We start from the raw sequence: 13,104 nt of genomic DNA, 5'->3' as shown, positions 1-13,104 counted from the left end.
TTATTTATTATTAATATATTTTTAATATGTTTTGAACATTCTGTTCCTAAATGTTTCCACAATATTTTCATAATTCGTAATATTAAATCAGCATTCATTTTCTTGTCGGCTTAGTCCCTTTATTAATCCGGGGGCGCCACAGCGGAATGAATCCAGCCGCAACCCATCTCTGGGATCCACACATACGTTCACACACACACACTCATACACTACGGACAATTTAGCCTACCCAATTCACCTGTACCGCATGTCTTTGGACTGTGGGGGAAACCGGAGCACCCGGAGGAAACCCACTCGATGGCAGGGAGAACATGCAAACTCCACACAGAAATGCCAACTGAGCCGAGGTTCGAACCAGCGACCCAGCGACCTTCTTGCTGTGAGGCGGCAGCACTGCCTACTGCGCCACTGCCTCGCCTCAGCATTCATTTATTAATTTTTCTTCGGCTTTCTCGCTTTACTTATCAGGGGTCACCACAGCAGATGAACCGCCAACTTATCCAGAATATGTTTTTACATAGCGGATGCCCTTCCAGCTGCAACCTAGTGTTGGAAAACACCCATACACTCTCACATTAACACACATACAATAGGGCCAATTTAGCTTTTTTAATACAACCAGAGCGCATGTGTATAGACTGTGAAACTGGAGCACCCAGAGAAAACCCACGCCAACACATGGAGAACATGCAAACTCCACCCAGAAACACCAGCTGGCCAACCAGCGACCTTCTTGCTGTAAGGAGACAGTGCTAACCCCTGATTAAATCAGCATATTAAAGAAATTTTTGACCGAAGAATGTAAGAACTCAGCTTTCCATCACACGACTAACTGACCTTTAACAATGTAATCAAACTGAAAACAAACAGCACAGATACTCTCCTGCTTTACTCAATATCAATTAACCTACGTCATGCCTTGATCTTCCCAAATGATATTAGACAAGCTCTCCGAGTAATGCTGTTCCTCATTTGCCACCGTGTCAAAAAGCAAATTCTCCTTGACTCTCGATTAAACAGCACGTAAAACCCATCACCACTTAAACACAGCCAATGCAGCCATTAAAAGATCGCACTGCCTTTTCTCAGAGAATGCATCAGCCCTCCGAACAATATAGTGATGGATGGACTAAAAATGACACCGTGCATTTCTTTATTATGAGCGCGGTCTGTGCTTGTGGTTTCCAAATCATATTTGCCTCCTAAAATAAAAGGGGGGGGGAGTTGGGTGCGCGTGCCAATAATAGTAAAATGCTTGGAGTTTTAATTGCATCATTACGTCCCCAATATCAGCAGCTCGCCTGCCAATATCAATATTGCCAAGGCATGGGTGGAATATAGATGGCCCAGGGTGAGCGTGGGTATCCACAGAGCGGCCTGTCTGCCAGCTTCATCTCTCCTGCCCCGCTGAGAAGGGAGAAAAGCAAGTAGGCCGGAGATCAGCTCGTCTTTCTATTGTCCCTCTGTATTCCCTTAATTACTGATGGATCTTGTTTGGCTTTTGATGGCAGGATTGGATCTGGAGCTGCAGCGCATAGGAATGGATGCGTCCGCTGGGGAACATCATATTTCCGCTGGTTTTGCTGTGTGCGAGGGGAAACAGAAGAGGAGTGAAGGTTGTAGACAGAAACCCAAACAAAGGACGAGAGCGTGACTGTGCAGATTGGGGATGGTTTGACGGCTTGCTTGTAAAAGGCCAGAGTTAGTGCTGCTGGTGTGCAGTGGGGTCTGTGCTTCTCAGTGGAGGTCAGGACAGAGGCTCTCTGGGATTGCATGGGGAGAGTTTCAGAGTTAAGTACAATAGTAAATGTAATTTTCATAATACAGTAAATTGTTTGAATTTATAGTCAGTAAAATGACTTCAAAGATTTATAGAAGCATATTAAAGCAAGCATTGTTAGGTGTAATTTAATAATAACTCAATATAATAGTCAAAATAGCTGAAATATATTGCTTTATCAGTCCATCCATCACATCAAAGCATCCATCCATCCATTGTTTTTAAAATTCATTCATCCATCCATCCATCCATCAATTTAAAGCATTCATCCATCCATTGTTTTTAAAATTCATTCATCCATCCATCCATCAATTTAAAGCATTCATCCATCTATTGTTTTTAAAATTGATTCATCCATCCATCCATCCATCAATTTAAAGCATTCATCCATCTATTGTTTTTAAAATTCTTCCTTCTTTCCATCAATCCTTCCTTCTTTCTTTCCATCCATCCATCTATCATTCACATCAAAGCATCTATCCATCCATCTATTGTTTTTAAAATTCTTCCTTCTTTTCATCCATCCATCCTTCCTTCCTTCCTTCTTTCCATCCATCCATCCATACATCCATCAATCACATCAAAGAATCCATCCATCCATCTATAGTTTTTAAAATTCATCCATCCAACCTACACATTAAAACATCCATCCATTCATCCATCCAATGATTTCCAAAATCTATCTATCCATCCATACATCCGTTGTTTCTATCATCCATCTATCCATCCAACCTACTTATTAAAACACACATCCATTCATCCGCCCATTGATTCTAAAATCCATCTAATCATACATCCATTGTTTCTAAAATCCATCCATCCATCATTCCAACCAACACATTAAAACATCCACCTATCCATTCTTTGTTTAAAAAATCCAAATCCATCCACCCATTGTTTTTAACATCCAGCCATCCATCCATCCATCCATCCATCCATCCATCCGTCCATCCATCCATTCATTGATTCTAAAATTCATCCATTAATCTATCCATCCAACTTGCACATCATCAAAACATCTATCTATCCATTGTTTTTAAAATTTTTCCCTCCTTCCTACCTTTCTTCCTTCCTTCCTTCCTTCCTTCCTTTCATCCATCCGTCCATCACATCAAAGCATCCATCCATCCATTGTTTTTAAAATTCATCCATCCAACCTACACATTAAAACATCCATTTATCCATCCAATAATTTCCAATATCCATCTATCCATCCATACATCTGTTGTTTCTAACATCCATCTATTCATCCAACCTACATATCAAAACATACATCCATTCATCCACCCATTGATTCAAAAATCCATCTATCTAATCATACATCCATTGTTTCTAAAATTCATCCATCATTCCAACCAACACATAAAAACATCCAACTATCCATTCTTTGTTTAAAAAATCCAAATCCATCCACCCATTGTTTTTAACATTTATCCATCCATCCATCCAACCATTGTTTCTAAAATGCATTTATCCATCCATTCTGCCTACACATCAAAAGATCCATCCATCCATCCATCCATCCATCCATCCATCCATCCATCCATTGATTCTAAAATTCATCCATTAATCCATCCATCCAACTTGCACATCATCAAAACATCTACCCAACCAATACAGCAAAACATCCACCCATTCATCCTTTTTTAAATTCATCCATCCATCAATCCATCCATTGTTTCTAAATTTCATCCATCCATCCATTGTTTCTAAAATTCATATATGCATCGATCCAGCTTACACATCAAAACATATATCCATTCATCTATTGATTCTAAAATTCATCCATCCTTCCATCCATCCATCCAACATACACATCACCATCAAAACATTGACCCATCCATCCAACCAACACATCAAAACATCAACCCATCCACCCTTTGTTTCTAAAATACATCCATCCATCCATCCATCCATCCATCCAATGTTTGTAAAATTCATCCATCCATTGTTTTAAAATTCATCTATCCATTGTTGTCCCATAAGGGATATTTTTTTTGCAGTTTTGTTTTTGCAAATCTACCAGAAGCCACTGTGTATTCTTTTTAAGAGCTCAAATTTATCTCAGAGTGCCAATTATGCCTGCTCTTTTCGCGTAAATCCACCACAGGTCGCTGTCGACTGACTGACTGACCAACTGATATCCCCAGCCCCTTCTCTTAACCAAGCCGACAGTGTTTTCAAAAGCACTGAATGACCTGTGCGCCCCCTTCCCTAAACCCAACCGTCAGTGTTTTCAAAAGTAATCCAGAAAAGAAAAGCCCTCGTGGCTTCCTGATTTTTTTTACACGTTTTCAGATCTTACCACGTTCTGTTATTTACCACCCTGTTATTTACTTGTTTTATTTATTTATTTTTTGATTTTACCTGCTTTCTGGACGCATTTTTTATCGGACTTGAGCCCCATCATCGCGGTCAACTACTTACTGCGTCTTAAGTCCTGGACGTATGCTGCGAGCTACTGGGCAAACTGGTAACAGCGTAAAAATCATCTACACGCAATCAACTGGTAGCTTGAAAAGAAAAAAATTCGTAGCTCTGGCTACATATTTTGTGATCTCCATAAATGCATACAGGGGTATGTTTTCACAATGAGCCTGTGTTGCAATTCTGCTCTGTTTGATAGTTACTAATATGGGGAATAACTCCTACTGGAGTGACTTTATCATATATATTAATAATTGAGCTCCCTATTATAGCTGTGTGTTTCTTTAGATTTTTGCTGAAAAATATACCCATTTTTTATGTTGTTCATCTTAATATACAGCATTAAAATAAAAATTAAGAAATAAAAACGAGTCAAACGTGTCTAACATTGTAATATTTAAATAAGAAGGGAATTAAATAAGCATATGTTTTTTTCTTTTTCTTTTTGTATGTGTATAAGATACAATTATTTTCTATTATGTTGCATTATTTTGCTTTGTTTATCAATATTTTAGTTATTTTTTTATTCAAAATAATATCTAAAGTCTAAAAATATACTAACATGCAACAATATCATCTGAGTGATACTAAAATAACTCTGCTGTGAGACTATTTTTTCTTTTGTCATCAAAGAAGCAAAAAGACTAATAATAAAAGAAAAGGCACTCTTTGCAGAATGCACGATTGACTTGTTTAACTCAGTTCTTTTCCGCCGTAATGGAGGCTGTTGAGCGGGTCTGTCACTCTTAATTAAAACCTTGTTTACATATTAATTCCATTTTAAACACAGTCATATAGTTTTGATGATAACAGATGGCACGGTGAGATAATGGAGGGGTTAGCGCGAGGAAAGATTGCGCATGATTTATGAAGATTTACTTTATTAGCGAGGCCCAGGCATAAACGGTGGCCAACCTCAACTTTCCCAGATCAAGACAATTTCCAGTTCCGCTTCCACATTCGCACGAAGCATCTGCTTGTTTGAGGAGAAAAAAAAAAAACGCTCTCGGATGAAGTGTTTTTCTCGCTCCAGTTCTAAAGGAAAGGGGTCAGCGATATTGTGATTGAATGTTTACCATGCCGAAATGATTTCCAAGCATGGCTAGTTAACTTGGTGTGTTGCATTGTTTATTTAAAAGCATTGATTTATGTTTATGTTCGTAAAGGATCGCTGGAGGAAATATTTGCACAAAAGCACCTTGTCTGTTTTTTTTTTTAATCTTTCAACCAATTTGTTTGATTGGTTGTCGTTTTACCTTTGTCTTCTATTGTTCGTAACAAGCTGAGGTCTCTGAAAGACTGAAGCGGATGAGAATGTTCGGATGCGTGCACTTGTTTTCTTTGTGACATTTCAAAAGAGAATAAGGGGTTTTATCATTCTGTATTGTCTGGAAAACATCATTGACCTGGATAACTCTTGAGATGAGAGGGCAAATCTGAAAATACGAGAAGGAATCTCCTGTAATGGCAGTTTAGTATTTATTTGCTGATATTCAGATGCTTCTCACAGTTGTTTTCTAAACTATTTTGCTCCTGTGATCTATAAACTCGCACAACCCTCATAATGCTTTCAAAATGTGTGTGCTGTTTTAGCATTCTGGGTATGTTTGAACCAGATTTTATAAAGTAGTTGTAATAATTGTATTTTTTTGGCTCAAATCATATTGTGTCTGATTAGCAACATCTCATTAATGGGAAAATAAACATTTGAACATTGCAATGCTTTAAATTCAGTGATGCATTTAATCCTTTTAAGTGAATTAGTTATGAAAAGTTTTTGGGAATTTCAAATGAGAATTTTTACTTGTATAGCGCTTTTGCAATGTAGATTGTGTCAAAGCAGCTTAACATGGAAGTTCTGGTTAATTGAAACTGTTTCAGTCTAGTTTTCAGTTTAGTTCAGTGTGGTTTAATTTACACTGCTGAAGGTCCAAACACTGAAGAGCAAATCCATTGATGCGCGGCTTCACAAGTCCCAAACCAAGCAAGCCAGTGGTGACAGCGGTGAGGAGCAAACTTCACCATTTGACCAAAAGTGAAGGAAAAAGCTCAAGACAAACCAGGCTCAGTTAGGCATGATTGTTTCTCCTCTGGCCAAACTTTCTGTGCAGAGCTGCAGTCTAGGAGACTGGAGAATGGTGGATGTCCATTCTGGAGAAGCTGCGGGTGTGTGTAGGTCATGGGTGTAGGGTGATCAGGCTGGCCCACGGGATCAATGCGGAAAAAATGAATTAATTGAGTTGTTTATTAATGTTTAATTGAATTGTATACTGTGTATATGTTTAATAACAAAATTTAGTCACGAAAGTATTTCATATAAGACATAAAACTGACATAACTTAAGGTACTCCACATTAAAAAAGAAATGTGTAAAAATGAAAACATTAAAAAACGCCAAAATGTGTAAAAAATAAATGTGTATGTTGGATTTTGAAAGATTTTATAGTAGAATGACATTTGTTGCTATTGTTAGAAGTTTCTGTGTCCATATTATTAACATAAAAAATAAATAATAATAATAATAATAATAATAATTGTATTTTGTGTTTTTGCCATTGGTAAACAAGTGTTCAGTCTTTTGTAAAAAATAAAAAATAAACTAAAACATTTTTATTGTTTTAAATAAAATAAACATGAAAAGAAATTCAAGAAATGTAAAAAAAAAATCAAGCTGTTTTACACTGAATAAAAGAGGTTTGCTGATTGTTCAAACTTCTTCTTCTTCGGCCTTAGTCCCGTATGCTTGCGGGGTCGGCTCTTTGGAACAAGTCCTCCATTTAGACTTGTCCATATGATAACGACTTTTTTATACCTTCCTGCCGGCCTGTCGTCTGGGCCTGTCACACTGGTACACTCATACACTATGGACAATTTAGCCTACCCAATTCACCTGCAGCATGTCTTTGGACTGTGGGGGAAACTGGAGCACTCGGAGGAAACCCACGTGAACGCAGGGAGAACATGCAAACTCCTCACAGAAATGCCAACTGAGCCGAGGTTTAAACCAGCGATCCAGCGACCTTCTTGCTGTGAGGCGACACCACTACCTACTGCGCCACTGCTTCGTCCCTGCTGATTGTTCAAACCACCTATTTAAAATGAGCTGAAACAACACAAATACGTCATTGTCATTGACAATCATTCTATTATCCAACCACCTCAAGACCAAACCCCTATAAATAGTCAAACACGTCATACCTCCATTTTCTCTTGACTTCAGCATCCCTCCACCACCCCAACTCCACAATATTAAACCCGATACCTACTTAAATCTGAAGGGGGAGCGAGCATTCTAGAGCAGGGCTAGACACTGCACTCAGACCCTATCTCTTTCTAACTTGATAAGGGAAATAACACAAGTTAGGGTGTCTTGCTCAGAGCCCTCTCCACGGACAGCCCGCCAAATACTCATATTCTATTCAGTCAAATATGTGTGAACTCGTGAAATGACATATGTTGTGGTGTCTTATATTGCATTTGTGGGGTATTTTTGTTCATTTTGGTGGCATCTTTGTAAAAAAAAATAATAATAAATAAAAAAAAATAAAAAAAAATAAAAATAAATAAATATATATATATATATATATATATATATATATATATATATATATATATATATATATATATATATATATATATATATATATAATGCTTTGATGCTTTTCTGTATTTTATGAAATTAAGAAACATGCATAACTTCTTGTTTTACTTTCAAAAAACAATAATATAAATAATAATAATAGCTCTTTGACCCATGGAAGTTTAAAATGATGTTTTTTACAGAGTATTTACAAGACCAATGTGTCACAGGCTGCTAATCGCCAAAAGCACTTAACTTTTAATCTTTATAAATATAATAAATTATTATCATAATTAAGTGCAATTTGATGTGTTTTGCTGGCACAAGCAAAAAGTCTAGTGTTTAGATTTGAGACCTTGCTATTTAGACATTTATAATGTAAAAAGGTGTGCTATTATTATATTATTTTATATTTACTGTTTCACCTGCCATACAAAAAAAATATTGCAGGCTTCATTATAGCAGTGATGCACTAGTTTAAAATGTTGGATTTTTGTTAGTGAAATGCTTTTATGTTCAAAACTACTATATACAATGTTTGATGGTGTTCATCATATGTCATCTGGTGCCTTTGTGTCCAGTGCTTTTGACATGCTAGTTGACTTTGTTTCAGAGAGCCAAAGGCTGTTGGTTGGTTGTTTGGTTGGTTGGTTAATTGGTTGGCTGGTTGTATGGTTGGTTTGTTGGTGGTTATATATTGTTGGTTGGTTGGTTGGCTATACAGTTGGTTGTGCAGTTGGTTGTTTGGTTGGTTGGTTGGTTGGTTGGTTGGTTGGTTGGTTGGTTGGTTGGTTGGTTGGATAAACGGTTGGTTGGTTATATGGTTGGATGGTTGGTTGGTTATGTGGTTGGTTGGTCATGTGGTTAGTTGGTTGGTTGGTTATATAGGTAGTTGGTTGGCAAGTTATATGGTTGGTTTGTTATATTGTTGGTTTGTTGTATGGTTGGTTATACAATTTATTGGTTGGTTGATTATATGGTTAATTGGTTGTTAGTTACATGTTGGTTGGTTGGTTGGTTATATAGTTGGTTATATGGTAGGTTGGTTATGCAGTTGGTTAGTTGGCTATATCGTTGATTATACAGTTGGTTGATTATATGGTTAATTGGTTGTTAGTTACATGTTGGTTGGTTGGTTGGTTGGTTGGTTGGTTATATAGTTGGTTATATGGTAGGTTGGTTATGCAGTTGGTTGGTTATATGGTAGGTTGGTTATGCAGTTGGTTAGTTGGCTATATCGTTGATTATACAGTTGGTTGGTTATATAGTTGGTTGGTTGTTGGCTATACAGTAGGTTAGTCATATGGTTGGTTGATATATTAATTGTAATTTATTATAATTTTTTTTTACTGTGTGAAGTAGTCTGAGAATGCTCCAAAATATACACGTTAACTGGTATTTATATCAGCTAGTTAAAAAAATCATGTCAAATTAAAATCATTGTAATATCGGTTCTCACAGTAATCATTGTTTCAAAGCAGCTTTAATCCATTACAATCAAAATCAGAAAAGTTAAGGTGATTAGTTACCGTAACTTTATTAGTTACTAGTAAATATAATCAACTAGTAACTAATATATTTACAGTTAAATAACAGTTATTATATATAAATATGTGTACATGTTCAATGAAATGTTTTTGTGTATTAAGTGTATGTGTAAAAGCACAATGTTAAACACCTGTGATTTGAACTAGTAATTTGACCACTGCTAGTGTGCGTGTGTGTGTGTGTGTGTGTGTGTGTGTGTGTGTGTGTGTGTGCGTGCGTGTGTGTGTGTGTGTGTGTGCGTGTGCATGTGCGTGTGTGTGAGGCTGTGCTGCTGTGATATTCTCTGCCTGTTGTTGTTGTTGTTGTGTCTCTGGATGATAGTATATGATAGATGGAGTGGATCCAGGACATCTCGATCGACAGCTGTTGATTGCTCTGAAAATCGAGAAAAGCTTCCAGAGCAGAACAATGAGCTCATTGCTCTTGCCGTTCCGTCGCCAACTGAGCTCTGCAGAGGGGCACTTCATGAATTTCAACCACAGGCACTAACATGAACCCGCGGACAAACACAAACACACACAAACCCTCTCATCGTGTTGTTTTAACAGTGAATGTTTGCAAAAATGTGCAACTTTTCAAACATGTTTCCCTCATTTGATTATGATTGGTGTGTGTGCAGTTTGTCTGTCTACAATACATGCACTGTACAAAAAAATAGAGCTGAGTTTAAAGAGATCGCACAAATATGTTTCGTCATTTATTCTCATCATTCATCATTTCAGTTAAACACAAAGGTGATATTTTGAAGAATTCTTGTTGCTGGGACCCATCAACTTCCATAGAAGCAGGACAAGAAGTTAATAAGGAAGTCAATGGGTACCAGAAACCAGCATTTTTCAAAATATCTTATTTTATGTTATAAGAAGTGAGGGGTAAATAAATGATGACCAAATTTGTATTTTAGCATGAAATGTTCCTTTAAACCAATGTTACTTTCTGTAACTACAATAATTTGTGTAATTTGTTGGCAAATTTTAATATAATTTTTTTTTTTTGTTCACTGTACTTTTAAAATGCATGAAAATGTCATCTTTACAATTGATTTTAGCATATGTAAGTAGTGTTTGTGTATGAAATTATGGTAAAATCAATGTAGCGCATGCACTTAAGTAGCAAAGTTAGGTGTTAAGTACAAAAATAGCTGATGGAGTATACACTAACCTGTGCATTATAGTAACAAAGATGGCGCCAAACAGACAAAAATGCAAAGCTGACCGAAACAGAACTATTTGAATGAAGCTTATACTAACCTCTGTATAATCATTTAACAGATGGCATCAAATAGTCAAAAACTGTGGTGTGACAGACAAGCAGATACAAATGAATATGGATGTAAGTATATGAATTTGAACTTATTCACCGATGTTCAAGGTGATTTAAAGTTCCCGCATGAGCCTGTGTCATTTAGGGGTTGTTATCTCAGAATAACATACCTTGGAATGTTGAGACTGACCAATCGAGCGAGTATTTCAGATGATAATGGGATTTTAAATAACTATAAATATTGTTTTCATAGCAACTTAATTGCACTATTGACACAGTGTTTATTCACTAGAATACTCAATCTCAGTTCCTGGAGGGCCGCTGCTCTACACAGTTTAGTTCCAACCCTAATTAAACACACCTGATCATACTTATTGAGTCTTTAAGGCATGTTTGAAACCCTACAGGTAAGTGTGTTGGAGCTAAACTGTGCAGGACAGCAGCCCTCCAGAAACAGAGTTTGACACCCCTGCACTAGAAGGTTAAAAAATCGCATGCCCTCTGATACTGTTCAAATGAATATTCATTCATTCATTCATTTTTATTTCAGCTTGATCCCTTTATTAATCTGGGGTCGCCACAGTGGAATGAACCGGCAACCAACTAAAAAGCATTTGTTTTTCGCAGCAAATGCCCTTCCAGCTGCAACCCATCACTGGGAAACATCCATACACACTCATTCACACTCATACACTACGGATAATTTTAGCCTACCCAATTCACCTGTACCACATATCTTTGGACTTGTGGGGGAAACTGGAGCACCCAGAGGAAACCCACTCGAACACAGGGAGAACATGCAAACTCCACAAAGAAACGCCAACTGGCCCAACCGAGGCTCGATCCAGCAACTTTCTTGCTTTGAGGTGAACGTGCTACCCACTGTGCCACCGTGCAGCCCCTCAAATGAATATTAACTATTTTAAAATGTTAACACAAATTGTGAACACATCTGTGGGCTCTTAGTAAACAAAGTTGCTTTAATTAGCCGACTGATTGATTGATTAAACATGAGCTAACAATCTGTTAAAACTGTTTACAAAGTTCTTGTGGGAGCAGCACAGTGGCTCAGTGGTAAGCACTGTGGCCTCACAGCAAGAATGTCACTAGTTCGAGTCCTAAATCTTTTCTGTGTGGAGTTGGCATGTTCTCTCCGTGTTGGCGTGCGTTTCCTCTGGTTGCTCGGTTTCCGCCACAATCCAAACACATGAGCTAAAGGTGAGTTGTATTAACTAAATCCATAGTGTCCATAGTGCTGGAATCGTTGGCGGTTCTTGTGTTAATGATTGTGTTTGTTACTTATTTGATTAAGCTTTAGTGCAAGTACAAATAGAATTTATTTTTGCAATAGTTATTTCTAATACTCATTACATATCATTTTTTTATTGTTACTTAATTAGTTTTCCTACTTTTATTATATTATATTATATTATATTATATTATATTATATTATATTATATTATATTATATTATATTATATTATATTAAATTGTATTGTATTGTATTGTATTGTATTTTATTATATTATATTATATTATATTACATTATATTATATTATATTATATTATGTTATATTTTATTATATTAAATTTATTATTATATTACAACACATTATATTTATTATTATATTATATTATATTATATTATATTATATTATATTACATTATATTATATTATGTTATATTTTATTATATTAAATTTATTATTATATTACAACACATTATATTTATTATTATATTATATTATATTATATTTATTTTGTTTTATTTTATTTTATAATATTATATTATAAATTCGTTGGGCATTTATGGAAAATTGTGTTTTTATATATGAAGGGAAATCTGCTCTTTATCTATTACAACTTGTTGTGCATGATGTTTGTCATCCATCAAGCCCAATTGTCTCCACTCTTTTTGTCTACAAGCGACTTACAGCTTAGCCTTGACACTTGCATGTCCTCTTAATAAAGCCCTTCATGACAAAGCATGTGGCTGTGTGTGTCAGTCGAGGAGTTCATCAAAGCAAATTAGCAGCCTCTCGATATACTTCAGCACTTTTAAACAGAGCCCATACTTGTTTACTGTTTTTATTTATTTTTTTATGAATCCATTATGATTAGAAATTAGAGACAGTGGTGTTGGGAGAAGAAACGGTGGATTGTTTTTAACAAAAATTAGCATTCTGCGAGAGATCTATCCCCAGGCTTAATTAAGGCAAATTCAGTATTCCAGTTCATCATTGGCTTTATGTAATGTTTTTTAAAAAAAAGTTCTGCTTATTGGCATCTGTTTATTTCTTATTAAAAAAGAAAACATTATACCGGGTGATTTGGCACCTTCGTAGTTTGTGCCTGGGCCGCATATTATGGGAATTCTCGGTTTGCGCGATGATTAAATGCTTAATAAAAAATTCATTGCTGTCGCCAACATCTGCATTGTAGCTCTAACGGCTCACTGGAGTGTGCGGCGCTTGTAAACTTTCCAAAACGCGAGAACCCTGGAAAAGT

At 36.3% G+C, this 13,104-nt stretch overlaps 1 protein-coding gene across 2 annotated transcripts in view; it reads left to right on the top strand.

Moving 5' to 3' along the window:
• Positions 1-13,104, top strand: part of LOC147833511 (uncharacterized) — a 144,785-nt gene that overhangs the window by 129,618 nt on the left and 2,063 nt on the right. Inside the window, exon 6 of one of the 2 annotated variants that reach the window (XR_015512198.1) lies at positions 10,607-10,667. The gene's annotated coding sequence lies outside the window, so the exon portion shown is untranslated. Of the gene's footprint in view, positions 1-1,511; positions 4,338-10,606; positions 10,668-13,104 lie in introns of those variants that run through there. The other variant, XM_087288286.1, reaches the window with a different exon arrangement.

Source organism: Danio rerio, chromosome 16 (genome assembly GCF_052040795.2).
Source record: "Danio rerio strain M-AB ecotype USA chromosome 16, GRCz13ab, whole genome shotgun sequence".
NCBI lineage: Eukaryota > Metazoa > Chordata > Actinopteri > Cypriniformes > Danionidae > Danio > Danio rerio.
This window is presented reverse-complemented; position numbering and strand designations above follow the sequence as displayed.